General features: G+C 44.4%; 1 pseudogene; it reads right to left on the bottom strand.

Moving 5' to 3' along the window:
• Positions 1 to 14,378: 14,378 nt before the first annotated feature.
• Positions 14,379 to 14,483, bottom strand: LOC129704776 (U2 spliceosomal RNA; annotated as a pseudogene).
• Between the last annotated feature and the right edge of the window lie 486 nt (positions 14,484 to 14,969).

Below are 14,969 nucleotides of genomic sequence, written 5' to 3'. Positions count from 1 at the left end.
CTCTCCATACCCCCTGATCCCTTTAGCCACAAGGGCCACATCTAACTCCCTCTTAAACATAGCCAATGAACTGGCCTCAACTACCTTCTGTGGCAGAGAATTCCAGAGATTCACCACTCTCTGTGTGAAAACTTTTCCTTAACTCTCTTTACTTCCTTCCCCCTACCCTGCTCCATCAGTCTGATGATTTAATATGTTATTAGTCTTGGTCCTATATGTTATTTCTCCATGTCCCTCCACAGATGCTGCCTGTCCTGCTGACTTTGTGTTTTGCTGTTGAAGTACATTTGTTTCACTTGATTTGCCATAGACTCTCCTTGCTGATAATAATAACATTAATCCTTTATTTACTCCTGAACCATGAATGACAGTCAAATGACATTGATGTAGAATGAATAAAGATCCGATCTCATCTCTCCTCTCTTCCTCTCACTGCTCTCATGCCCTCGGGACATTTACAGAAATTGGATTTGAAACAAAAGAAAAACAAGATGTTCTCACAACAGTGATCAACAAAATTACTCAAACAGCATCCTCTCCTGTTTGGGTAATCACAGTAGTTTCGAATTAGTTGGGCTTATTGCCAGAGTTCTTTCATGCAATGGCAGTGACCTTTGGCATTGACAAAAATAACAAATTCATCAAAATAACAAATCATCTGTTTGTGTGCTTTATTTTCTATATATTATTTACAAACCAATAATGTCTGCTGGTGAGGTCAGAGGCAATATTTTGATAAAACTGTGTTAAGGATGATGATAAGGTCGTAAAAGTTTAAATCCTGGCTCTCATTCATGATCCTGTGTGATCCATACTTCAGGCACAAGAGACAAGACAAGGATGTTTAATTGTCATATGATGGAACAATGAGATTCTTTCATGCAACAGCATAACAGGCCTATAGGCACAATACAAATAGAAAATATATAATAAACAAATAAATAAAATAAATTAATAGCCCCAATGCTCTTGCAAAAATCCCACAAAGTTCTTAAACCCCTGTCTCACGGTGCAAGTCCACCCACGAGTGATCCCGAGTTAAAAACAAATCAAACTCGTGGGAATCACGTAGAATTAACATAGCAGGAATGTCGGAACTCGTGGACGTAACTTAGTGCAACCAAAGTCAGCCCACTGTCCATAATTTGGGTATCAATGTCCATTTTTCCCACTTCATACATAAGCATAGAAATCGAAAGTATAGAAAGTTGAACCTGAGTTTAGTTTGGTCTAATTTAGGGATACAGCACTGGAACAGGCCCTTTGGTCCACCGAGTCCGCACCGACCAGCGATCCCCACACACGAACACAATCCTACACACACACTACGGACAATTCTCAATGCTACTGAAGACAATTAACTTACAAAACTGTACGTCTTTGGAGTGAGGAAAGAAACCGGAGCACCAGGAGAAAACCCATATGGTCACAGGGAGAACATACAGCCTCCATACAGATAGCTCCCATAGTCAGGATCGAACCCTGGTCTCTGGCGCTGTAAGGCAACAACTCACCTTGCTGCCCCTGAGCTTATTCTTTTCTACATGCTGCTACCCACTGCAACCCCCATCAATATCTCACTCTTCCCATCAATCTAACACTATGTTTAAGGTGGATGGAGACTGTTCACCTTTAAGACATGCACAGAAACTGTCATTGATTTATTGGTTTTATTTAGAAACTATAAAAATCTTAAGAGCAAAAGCATCCCTGCTTTTAACTGTTAGTGCTGAGGTAGAAATCCTACTTCCTTCCACAGTCAGCCCACATGACAAAAATACAGTGAAGGTTTAATGTGTAATTCATTAGTGCTGTTGCTAGGTGGCAGAAGTGGACTTTAATATACAGGAACTCTTCTACAGTTCACAAGCTCAACCCCAATTCATTAAATTCAGAGTATTGAATATTAATGAAATATGATTCTGAGAAACTGCATGCTAAGATTGCATTGAATATTAGGCCATCTTTCAGAAAACATTTTATTACTTCAATGCTCTGTGAAATGAAAAAAAATCAGTCCTATTGAATCTAATAATGAATGATTGAATGGATGAATGCATGTATGAATGAATAAGTTTAATGAATAAATAAATGTATTAGCCAAGTATGTACACATGCATGGAATTTCTTACTGTGAGAATTCTTATTGTTTGCTCAATCTATCTCACTGCTTTCATTTCTATTATCTAAAAAAAAGCAATTGCTTTCCAGGAAAGTTTTGCATTCTTAAATTCATCTTTCGAACTGTAAAGAATTTATTTTAGAATCACTTTGCTGTTCGTTTAATGCATTTTTGTATCACTGCAATGACTGAATAATTTGCACCACCAACACTATGGTCCCATTCCAGAGGAAGTAGCTGAGGCAATTATAATAACAGCATCTAAAGGACATTTGGACAGGTGCATGGATAGGAAATGTTTGGAGGAATATTGGCTAAACATGGGTTAAATGGGACCAGCTTGGATGTGGCTTCTTAGTCGGCATGGATGAGATGAGCCGAAGGGCCCGTTTCCGTGCTGTATGATTCTGCGACACTCACTGAATTCAATTTTGCTCTGACTATATGACATTCCTTACACATGTGACGGGACAGTCGCTCAGCGGTGGAGTTGCTGCCTTAGAGCACCAGAGACTTGAGTTTGATCCAAGGAATGAGTGGGTTAGCATATTGTTCCCAATGTTGGGGAAGTCCAGAACAAGGAGTCATAGTTTAAGGATAAGGGAGAAATTTGTTGGGACCGAGATGAGAAAAAAAAAATTCACACAGAGAGTGGTGAATCTCTGGAATTCTCTGCCACAGAAGGTAGTTGAGGCCAGTTCATTGGCTGTATTTAAGAGGGAGTTAGATGTGGCCCTTGTGGCTAAAGGGATCAGGGGGTATGGAGAGAAGGCAGGTACAGGATACTGAGTTGGATGATCAGCCATGATCATATTGAATGGCGGTGCAGGCTCGAAGGGCCGAATGGCCTACACTTTCACCTATTTTCTATGTTTCTATGTTTCTATGATGAGCGTTTGACAGCACTGGGCCACTACTCGCCAAAGCCTCGCGTTTGTGTGTGTGCACGTGTGGCCACCAAGAAATTGTGTCCCTCCCATATTTTGATAGCTATTTCCGCCCATGCTCTAAACCTATCCTATCCATGTACCTATCTAAATGTTTCTTAAACTTTGTGATGGTATATTCTATGTCCAGTTAAACATTAGATTTGGGGGGAGCTTTCCAGGAAGTGTTGATGAGTTACTCCAGTATATCTAGGAGCAATGAAGGTGGGGCAGTGAATAGTTGAGATATTAGATGAGTTGTCAAATAAGCGTCTCATTAGCCTAGACTTTTCAATTGTTTTGGAACGGCATTTATCTTGAAATACAGAGAGTTGTCGCGGCACCAAACATGGTCAGGAAAAGGCCAGACGTCAGGCTGGTTCAAAGTGTAGTTTTATTCAGGTGTTACATGTTAGTTTAGTCTGCTAACGTAATTGTCATTCCTGCTGTAGCTGAGCGAGAGTGTTGTCTCGAGCTCAGCTACCTGTTGACTCCCCAGATCTCAGGGTGAGATAAGCTTATGTAGCAGGACACACCACCTAGCCCATGACATCACGTGCCAGCCCTCGTAGCTACTGACGAGGGTTCGACCATGAGTGGCTGTGTATCAGCTGATGCCACAGAGTATTTCCTTACACCCATGACTTGTGCCATGTAGACAAATATTTAGAGAGTTAGCAGAAGAGTCATAGCCTGCATATCCTACAGAGTTTGTTTTTGCTCCTGATTCCAGCCTCTGGAATCGCTTGTATCTCCAGAAAAGGCATTTGTTTTGTGGATGAAAGAGGGATGAGTGGAAGCTGCTGTAGAGAATGAAGTCTGCAAGAATCGGATAGCCTGGGGGCTTATTTCTTTGATGCGAGTACAGTAATACACAAAATGTTGTAACATCCTTTCCTGTCATTCTTTCTGTCCTCTGTGATCATTGATTCTCTTCTTATTCATCCTCAGTATCCTAAATTATACTGAAAGTTGTTCAGGTAAGTCATAAACTGCCTATTTTTTGAGACCAGGTCACTGAACACTGTGCAAAAGGTTAACAAACATTCACATTATTGATCCTAGACTGATTGCTCATACACTGCACTCCCTCAATTGTAATAATGTCCTTCCTCAAAATAGCTTTCTTCACTGATTGCTGGAACTGCATGCAAACTTTCAGTGATGATGTACAAGCACACCCAGATCTTGTTACACCTCCTCTTTTTCTAATCTGACTCCATTCAGAAAATAATCTGCCATCTTGCTCTTGCCACTAACTTGGATAAGCTCACATTTATTTACATTATACTGCATCTGCCATGCATCTGCCCACTCATGCAACCTATCCAAGGTACCCTTCAGCCTCATAGCATCCTCCTCGCTGCTCACAATGCCACCCAGCTTTGTGTCTTCTGCAAAGTTAGAGATGTCACATTTAATTCCCTCGCCTAAATCGTTAATATATATTGTAAATAATTGGGGACCCAGCACAAATCCATGCGGCACCCGACTAGCCTGCCATTCTGAAATGTACTTGTTAATTCTTACAGTTTTCTTCATGTCTGCCAACCAGTTCTCTATCCAAGACTATACCCTACCCCCAATACCATGTGCTCTAATTTTGCACACTAATCTCTTGTGTCGGACCTTGTCAAAGGCTTTTTGAAATTCCAGATACACCACATCCACTGGCTCTCCCTTATCCATTCTACTTGTTACATCCTCAAAAAATTCCAGAAGATTAGTCAAGCAGGATGTCCCCTTCATAAATCCATGCTGGTTTGGATCCATACCTAGCATAGAAGAGTTCAGAAACAGAGGGCACTTGTTAAGGTGAGAGGAGAAACATTTAAAAGAGACCTGATGGTTCCTAACAGGTCACGCCTGTGGACTGGGAATGTGGCCGGAGACCTTAATCGAGATCGCTGGATAGAAGCCCGGGTCAGGGCTGGCTGGGGTCTCGTGGGTTGGTTGGAGGAGCCATGCCTCGCAGGTTGTAGTCGGGTCAGCAGAGCGGTCGACGGACCCTGCGACTGGGGTACGGGTCAGCCCCAGGGAGGCATGAAGTGGGGCATCGACAGTGGTGCACCTCGCGATGATGGGGCCTCAGCGGGTCGATGCCTCACGGGTCGGCAGTCGATGAAAGCGTGGAGGACCATCATGAGAGGGGAGGGGAAGAACAATGGAGGACCTGGCGGGGGGAGGGGGACCGCCGTGAGGGAGAACAATGGACAATTGGGGAGGGGTGGGAAACAAAGGACAATGAGGAGCTGGCGTGAGGGAACTGCTTTCAAGTGAATCTTGAGTTTTTTCCATGAGAACCACTGAAATGAAATCAGATGGATGCATGGGAGAGAAATTGAAATGTAAGATTGTCCCATCTAGTGCTTCAACCAGTACACTCAGCCCCCCACGGCCCAATGCCAGCGGCAGCAGCCAAAGGCACGCCAATCTCCCGTAATGGGAACAGCTGTGCCCGACTTCGCTCCCGACTTTGCTCCCGCACCGGCCAAGCCGGGCGGGCGAGCAAAGCAAAAACTAACAGGGTCGTTGACTCCGAGGAGTCCGACTCCGAATAGCCGCGAGCGACCAGTGCCCGTGCGCATTGGAGCCAGTTGGAGCAGCTGGGAGCATGGAACAAAGCAGCCACGACGGCCAGTGCCCGTGAGCATTGGAGCCGGTTGGAGCGGCTGCAGGAGGAAATATCCCAAAGTGGCAGGCTCCGGGAGATGGAGGCTAGCCACAGTGGGCAGTTAGTAAGCCCCACAGCAGTACCTCTTGTGGGGCTGCACAGTGTTTCTCCCTCATCAGAGGGGAGTATAGGGGGTCAATTCTGGGCTGAACCTGAACAGGGGTGCAGAATATACCCCTAGTGCACATGGGGTGCAGAAAACCTATTGGAAGACACTTACCATCAGGGAAATGCAAAACACTGAATGTTCCCAGTGTCAACCAGTGTATTTGAAAACATGGCAGGGCAGGGACTTGAAACAACAGAAAGTTCCAAAAGTCCTAACAGCGGGGATTACGGGTTTCGCCCGCACAATAAACAAAAAAGACATGACACTAGATCACCAGGATGCACTGGCCTTATTCTGCAAATTACCAATACGCGTAAACAGCATTAGGAAGAAGTACCATCGAACCGGTTTTAGACCCTAATTTGCAGGCCTATGCAAACCTGGAACCTCCATACCACCAATATTAAAATTTGGAGGCAACTTATCTAAACAGTTAAAGAACTTGACATAGAGGGAAACCCTGGGGCTCATTAAAGCAACGTCTAATAACTACTTCTTGGGGAATGCTCTAACCCTCAACACAGACCCAACAACACAAACCTACTTATGGTAACCATGGAGGAAGAAGTATAGGGTTATACCATAGAATTATTCAAAACATAATCCTCCAGTTCAGCATGTACCAAACTGAATTTTCATGCTTACAGGCAAAGAAATAATCATAAGTGCATAATGAACTACAGTGCCCAAATCAAAAAGGACTAATGGAGGACATCCACCACGAATCACAGGAATTCGTGTCCAAAAACCTTTATCATAAAATAGATGGTGGTTGCCACATCATCATAGATTTGACTAATTTGAATACTTTCATACTTCATATTCATTACTAGATGGGAACCTTTGTTATTGCAAAGGTATTGATCCAAGGTTACTACATGGCAAGCATCGTATTAAAAAATGCTTACTATACAGTACCCATTAGAGGTGACCACTGATGTATTTAACACAATGGATCATCTGCGGTTTCACTCTTAACTCAGCTCACATGTCAGTGACTTTGCCGTAAGAAAAGGTTACAGCCTTAATGGAGGCTTGCAGTAAACTAAACCATCCATCAGACTGATTGGCATTATAGTGGCTGTGTTCCAGCCACATAAATCGGACCTTTACATTATAAAATTACTGAGCGCAAACATGCGTGCACTCAAATATTATGGGGGTCATTCTGACAGACCAAAGAAGCTACCAACAGAGGCCACCATGGTAATAAAATGGTGGAAACATAACATTAGGCATTGTTGCAATCCAAACATTAACAGCTACCCGTCTATGGAACTACATACTGATGGGCACTTGGATGGGATGCTACCAATTCCATCTCCAGCTGTGGGGGAGATGGAATGCACAGGAGGCATCATTACAAACGCTGGGCATAAATACCTGGGAAAGTTGAGTGCATTCCATGGCTTTAAGTCATATTGTTCTGGTTTATATCACCAGTATGTTAGATTACTAATTGACTACACCACCGTGGTAGCATATGTCAACCATATGGGTGGAAACATATCGACATCATGTGACTATCAGGCCAACACAATTTGGCAATAATGTATCCAGAAAGATATTTGGAAATCAGCTACCTACTTACCAGGTAAACTGAATTTAGTGGCAGACAACAGGTCACGCTAAGTCTATGAAAACACTGTATGGATGTTGGGGAAAGTATTGCTGGAATTACAGCACGTTATGGAACACCAGATAACGACCTATTCACATCCATGCTCACACCAGTTATCGAATTAGGTTCTTGGGAACCAGAACCTGTGGCAGTGGCTACAGATGCATTTTCGCTGCATTGGGGGATTATTTATGCATTCCCTCCTTCTGCCTCATCAGTCGGGTATTTAGGAATAAAAAGTAGACTCCGCGTCGGATATTTTGATAGTACCCGATTGGCCTACCCAACCATGGGTCCCGGGGATATTGACTTGGTTTTAGAACCATGCATCACCATCCATCATAGACCTAATTTACTGGTTCTTCCCGCAACAAGGGGAGTTACCCATGTCATAATTATATAAACCTATTAATTTATAGAGTTGAAAGCACCTCTACTACACCTGGGACTGACGGACGGAACAGTGGAATTATTTCAGCGGCCACAGACAGTCCACCAAAAAATCAGTACTTGGTGTCATCAAGAAATGGGAAGTACTGTCACAACAATAAACATCACCCACAGATCTATCAACATCCCGTCTGTTCTGCAATTCCTGGCAAGTCTCCATTACGATGAGAGGCTCAGTCATAGTGTCATCAACTGCGCCAGAAGTGCTCTGTCAACATACTTGTGGCAAGGAACAGAGCGGCATTCTGTTGAGTCACACACTGGTAACCAAACTCATGAGGGGCATTTTAATGTTAATCCCCCAAGAACCAGGTACTCCCAAATATGGGATGTAAGCATTGTACTGACCATATTAAGAAACTGGTCTCCAGCTACAGCTCTGTCCCTACAGAAACTGACTATGAAAACAGTCATGCTGATGGCCTTGGCCACAGCAAAAAGGGTCCAGTCACTACAGAAACAAGGTTGGGCAACATAATTTTTTCATCTGGAAATTTAACTTTTCACATTAATGAAATAGTCAAACAGAACAGGCCTAAAAACAGAATTCAGGGCCTACCCGACAGATGGTCGTCTCTGTATTGTAACACACTTACTATTATATATGGAGTATACTAAGATCATCAGAGGGAAGAAATGTCACTTTAATCAGCTACAACCAGCCACTCAAAACAGTGACAGTCCAGACCATCTCTAGATGGCTAAAACAGGTCCTAATAAAGGCTGGAGTAGACACTAACATTTTTAAATCTCACACCACCAGGGCTGCAGCTACATCGGCAGCTATGAAGTTGGACGTTCCTATGGACCAAATCCTCAAGACAGCAGGATGGTCAACGGAGGAAACTTTCCAATGACTTTATAACAATCCAGTCATTGAACCTGGAATATTTGCAGAAACAAATTTAAGTTCTGTAATATAATTTACCCCATAAATAGGGGCAATAATTGGTGTTAATATTTTTATCGTTGGATTTCAATATCGTATTGATGTCTAATGATAACTCTATTTTACCCATAATCAAGGCAGACGTGATGCATGGACTCGTTTCCACGGCATGAAATCACAGAGCTTTAAAATCTTCACGTAGTCACTTACGTGACTCCGAAGTAAAATAGTAAGATTAAACGAGATCTTACCAATTTGAAGTTTGATCGTTATTTTATGAAGAGTAACGTTGAGGGAACACGTACCCTCCACTCCCACCCTTGATCATATACTCAACTGGTATCTCTTCTCTAATCTTACTATGTTTAGTCATTACAGTTATCTGTGATTTCACACCACTGCTTTGAAGAATGACACGCATGCATCCTGGCGGGATTCTTCACGTATTCCCTCAACGTTACTCCTCATAAAATAACGATCAAACTTCAAACTGGTAAGTTCTCGTTTAATCTTACTATTAACCTCTGTATCTCCTCCCTGTAAGGTGACTCATCGGCCTCAGTGATCAATCCCGCCACTGTCGTGTCATCTGCAAACCTAATGATGGTGTTCATGCTGTGGGTCAGTATGCAGTCATAGGTATAGAGGGAGTAGAGGATGGGACTCAGCACACGACCTTGTGGAGCTCCTGTGCTGAGTATCATAATGGGGGAGTGGTGTGATCCCATCCCGACTGACTGGGGCTGGTCCATAAGGAAGTCCTTAATCCAAAGGCAGATGTGGTGTTTGAAGCCTAGGTTGGACAGCTTGGAGACCACTCTACTGGGTCTACGATTGTGTTGAATGCAGAGCTGTAATCCACAAATAGCAGTCGTGCGTTTGCTTCCCATTGTTCTAGGTGGAGCAGTACGGTATGGAGGGCAGTGGCAATGGCCTCGTCCATTGATCTGTTTGATCTGTACGCATGTTGGTGTGGATCCAGGATTTAATGGGAGAGTGGCCTTGATGTGGTTAAGGACCAATCTCTCCAGGCACTTCATAATGATTGGTGTTAGTGCAACTGACCTGTAGTCGTTGAGGCAGGTTATTGCTGTCTGCTTCGGAACTGGCACTATTTCCAATGTTTTTAAGCATTGTGCCAGGGATTGATTGAAGATTTGTGTGAATATGTCAGTTCACTTATCAGCACAGTCTCTGAGAACCCGTCCTGGGGCTCTGTCCGGACCGGCTGCCTTCCATAGTGTGTGTGTGACATCAAATAGTCTGTATAAGTATCTGGCTGTTGGGTGTGGGAGCTGCAGTAGTGGGCTTGTCCGTATCTCTCCTCTCATGGCGGGCAAAGAAGTGGTTGGGCTGCTCTGCCAGAGAGACACTGTTGCTGGTGGATGAGTTAGTACTGTTTTTGTAGTTCATGATGCACCGTATACCTTGCCATACGCGACGGGAGTCTGAGTTGTTGAAGTGACTCTCGATCCTTCGTTTACTGTGTGGCCAGGGTGGTGTGGGTCTCTCATGATGCTGGCTGTCTTTTTGAGGCAGCGACTCCCCACTGTGTGGGCTTCATTCAGTTTTATGTATTGTATGGCAATTGCAATTTCCTGTTTGATTGCAATTGGGAGAATGACAAATGAATGGAGATAGGTGTGAAATTTCAAGCAGCTCCCATTTATTAATCATCTTAAAAGGTACAGGCGATAGAGATTGCTGTTGGCAATAACAGAAGATAATTCTTAATGCATTCTCATTTCTGGAAGCCGAATAGGAGGGATGAATAAATGGGTCAATATTATGCAACCACCAGCAAGGAATATTAAACATTTTAAATTAATCAGCTTTGTAGATTCCATCAAAATGGTGTGTTTTCTGGTAGTGTAAAAGGCGCTTCGATCGTACATAAAAGGATAAATAAAAGACCTTGTAATAAAATAGTAAGATTAAACGAGAACTTACCAGTTTGAAGTTTGATCTGTATTTTATGAGGAGGAACGTTGAGGGAATACGTGAAGAACCCGCTTCCAACGCATGCGTGTCATTCTTCAAAGCAGCGGTGTGAGGTCACAGGAACCTATAATGATCTAACATAGTAAGATTATCAAAGAGATACCAGTTTTTGATATGATCATAAGAGGGTGGGAGCGGAGGGCACGTATTCCCTCAACGTTCCTCCTCATAAAATACAGATCAAACTTCAAACTGGTAAGTTCTCGTTTAATCTTACTATTTTACTTCGGAGTCACGTGAGTGACTTCGTGAAGATTTCAAAGCTCTGTGACCTCATGCCGTGGAACGAGTCCATGATTCACAACTGCCTTGGGTATTGGGAGAGAGCATCATTAGTAATTTTAAAACACACTTATACAAAGAGTTGTGTGGTATAACGAAAAAATATATACATTTTTTACATGGAGAATCATAGCCCTGTAACCTTTCGGGCAAATTATATTGTTGAATGTAAAATGGTTTCTGAATACAATGATGGTTCCAAAAAATAACTGGTTTATTATAAAACCTTTGGAAAAACCTTTTGGATGACCATCCTGCCATTCTGAGGATTTGGTCTGTGGGTACCTCTAGAATTTTTGCTGCGGATGTTGCTGCAGCCCTGGTGGAATGAGAGTTAAAAACATTAGTGTCTATTCCTGCCATCTTTAGGACATATTTGAGCCACCTTGATATAGCTTGGGTCGTGACCCTTTCATGCGGTTTCTTGTAAGAGATAAACAACGCCATTCTCTGACCTCGAATGCTCTTAGTATATTCTATGTATTGTTGGATGTGTCTTGCTATACACAGTCGTTCGTCATATGGGTATACCATAAATTCAAACACTTGACCCGATGAACCTGGTCTGTTTTCTTTTATTAAATCCTGTATGACAAACACCAGTTTCTCGGGTGAGATGATCAGGGAGTCCAGGCTCAGTTTGCTTAATGGCTGGACTCGTTGTGCGGTAAATAACACCATGAGCATAACCATCTTCATGGTCCTTTACTGAAGTGACAATGCTGTTATGGGCTACCAGCTCCTCAGCATGTGTAGAACGACACCCACGTCCCAGATTTCAGAGTACCTGGTTTTCTTACCAGGGGGTGCGTTCCCACCGTGTGCCGCTCCGTTCCTTGTGATAGGTAATTGGAGAGTGCACTTCTGGCACTATTGATGGCACTGTAGCTCCATCGATTATCATAATGGAGGCTTGTTAAAATTCCAATACGGCCAGAATGTTCTTGGCCTTTTGGTCGAGGTTGTTGTCCAAGCAGTATATGCCCCATTTCTTGATGTGTCCAAGGTACTGCTTCCGTGTTGACAGTCTTAGTGCAGATGAGATGAGATTCATCGTCCTGTCTGACAGCCCAATGTCGTGTAGTGGGTCTTTTAGACTCTACAAATCAATAAATCCATAGTCTTATGGCATGGATGACTGCCCCCAGTCACTGGATTAATTAATAAATTTGGCTATGTTCATGAGGGAACATGGTTCTAACACCATCCCCTGTATGACCGAATACCATGATTTAGTAGGCCAGTCGGGTACTCTGCGAATCCCAGATGCCGAGTCTAGTTGAATTTTCCCTATTACCCCATTGATGGGGCAGAACGGGGGAAATACATCACCCTATGGCTTTGTTTACATAACAATGCCAAGCTGGTTTTAGAATTTTAGTAAATAATATTGGGGCTGATGTTTGCCCCTTTGTTGAGTCAATGCCTGCCATATAGAAAAACCCAGCTGACACCAAGTCTTTATCAGTAATAAAAGTATCCATCTTAAAATGAATATCTTGAACGAATGTGTTTAGGGTTGAAAAAGTCAATGATAATCCTGCAACCCCCATCTATTTTATTATTAATAAATATGTTTGATACAAATTCTAATGTTCCATGAAAAAGTATGCTCAATCACACCTTTTGTGTACAATTTTTGTAGCACCATGTGGGCTTTAGATTGTTTGGTTTATGTAAGGACAAAATGCCATTCTGGTGTATGTTGTACTTGGGTTATTGGGATGAGTAAATTCTATCAGATAACCCTGAATACTGCTGAGATTATATGAATCTGTAGTGATTATATACCATACATAACTGTAGTGTTGCAACCTCCCCTCCCCCACCATCGTGGGTCCCTTTTTAACAGAAGAAAAACCACACCCACCTACCTCCATGGTTACCGGTTGTTGTGTTATTTCCTTGGTTTTTTGAAAAGGGGGTTCTGGTTTGATATCTCTTGTTCAGGGTTGTGTGGGAGGTTGAGGCTTCCGCATCTTCCAGGGTGGCCGCCCTGGCCATACCCTAAAAAGGATACTGCGGGTTATATTGATTTCTGGCACTGCCACTGGTATGAGCCACATTTTTTATGGCCTTGCATGTGGCTGGTATCGTGCTCCAAAATAGGCCCTACGCTGGCCTTGATGAGCCCCAGTGTCTTGCTTTGTCCACCCACGGTTCTTTGTTTGCAAATGGTAGCACTTTAGGGTCCCAGTGCTGGCTGAATGGCAGCCTTCCACATGTAGTTCAGCTCATATTGCATATTACTAAACAGAGCTAGTGCGTCTTGATGGTCTTTGGTTACCTCCGTTTAGTCCAGGGTGCTGGTGTATGCTATGATCCCTTCGGTCAATGCCTTTAAGGTTTTCTGGATCTTGAGGTCCTGTTCCTGATGTTCGTCCCCATATGCTGCCAAATGCATTGGTTTACACTGGGCACCTGTAATGCCTCACCGTTGCCAGGTGGCAGATGTCTGGCCAGTCTCTGTAAATATTTCTTGTTGGCGTTTGTGGCCAGACATATAGTAATACTATTGCCATCCTGGATCCAAGTCTACCCATGTTTGACTTGGTTAAAGTAATCCGCCACCATGTCCAGCAGAGTCCCTGCTGTGTTAGGATCATGGGACGCTGTTTTACCAGGCTCTGGCCCATCAGGGTCCTGCCTACTCTTTTTTATAGTTAGAGATCTCTAGGGTCCCGCACGGGGTACCCATGTGGGGCTTACCTCCTGCCCACTTGTCTTTTGTTCTGCGGACCCCTCTTGTAGGTCAGCCCAGAACTGACCCGCAGTGCTCCCCTCTGATGGGGTAGAAGCACTGTGCAGCCCTCAAAGAGGTACTGCTGTGGGTCTATCACATTGGAGGAAGGCTCCATACACCGCTTCTTCCTCCTCCATCGCTCTCGGGCGTTGGTCGCCGGCGGTTATGCAAAGTCGGACCCTTCTGAGTCCACTACCTTGTTTGATTTGTGTCTAGCCTTACCGCTCGGCCGCATGGATCTGGCCGGTGCGGGCCCGACATCGGGCACAGCTGATCCCACTACGGTTGATCCAAGTGCCGCTGGCTGCTGCTGGCTGCCCGCTGCTCCACGGTCCTCCTTCTTCAGCTTTGTCCTTCCTTCCGTGGAGTGTATATGGCCGGTGTGGAGGACATCTGGCACAGCTGATTCCATCTATTCCATTTCTTTAACCCGGCTCCAACGCTCTCCGTGCTCCTGGCTGCTCGTTTATCTCAGACCGCTGGGACCGACCCCCGTACTGACGGTACTGGTTCCTCGCGGTCGTTGCAGCCGGTCAACCCCACTCTAATGCCCTCAGTTCTGGGCACTCCTGCTTATACGGTCCTTAGATAAGGGACGTATCAGATATTAAAACTGATAATAAACAGCTACTATAGTTGATCTTAGCCAAAAAAACAAGAAGCGATCTCTGTAACTAAAAAACCTGCTGGGACCGATCCCGGTACTCACATTACTGGTCCCTCACGGTGGATTGCAGCCAGTCAACTGCACTGCAATGTCCTTGGCCTCGGCGCTGGCCGTTAGCGCTGCTTCAAGCCAGACTCGCTTCCAAAGCGAGACTGGCATACTGCCCCAGAAATGAATTTTCCCCCTGGTGCGGGCTTAGGTGTTTTCCCCTCCGGGAATCGATGTGCAGTTGCTGCTCCTGCCGCTGCCGGCTGCCGCTGCTGCTCCTGCCGCTGCCGCTGCCGCTGCTCCTGCCGCTGCCGGCTGCCGTTGCTGCTCTCCTGCCGGCTGCCTGCACTCCGCGGTCTTTCTGCAGCTTACATGGACCCAGTCCATGTCTGCACCTAAAGGGTAAGTGGAAGGAAACGCAGAGTCTCTTACCTGCTGTTCCCAACTTTTAATTCTCCCGCTGGTGAACGTCGTTCCCTGCGTGTCGGGTTCGAGCC

Source organism: Leucoraja erinacea, chromosome 1, assembly GCF_028641065.1.
Source record: "Leucoraja erinacea ecotype New England chromosome 1, Leri_hhj_1, whole genome shotgun sequence".
Taxonomy (NCBI): Eukaryota; Metazoa; Chordata; class Chondrichthyes; order Rajiformes; family Rajidae; genus Leucoraja; species Leucoraja erinaceus.
Note: the sequence above shows the minus strand (reverse complement) of the source record. Positions and strands in the feature narration are given on the sequence as shown.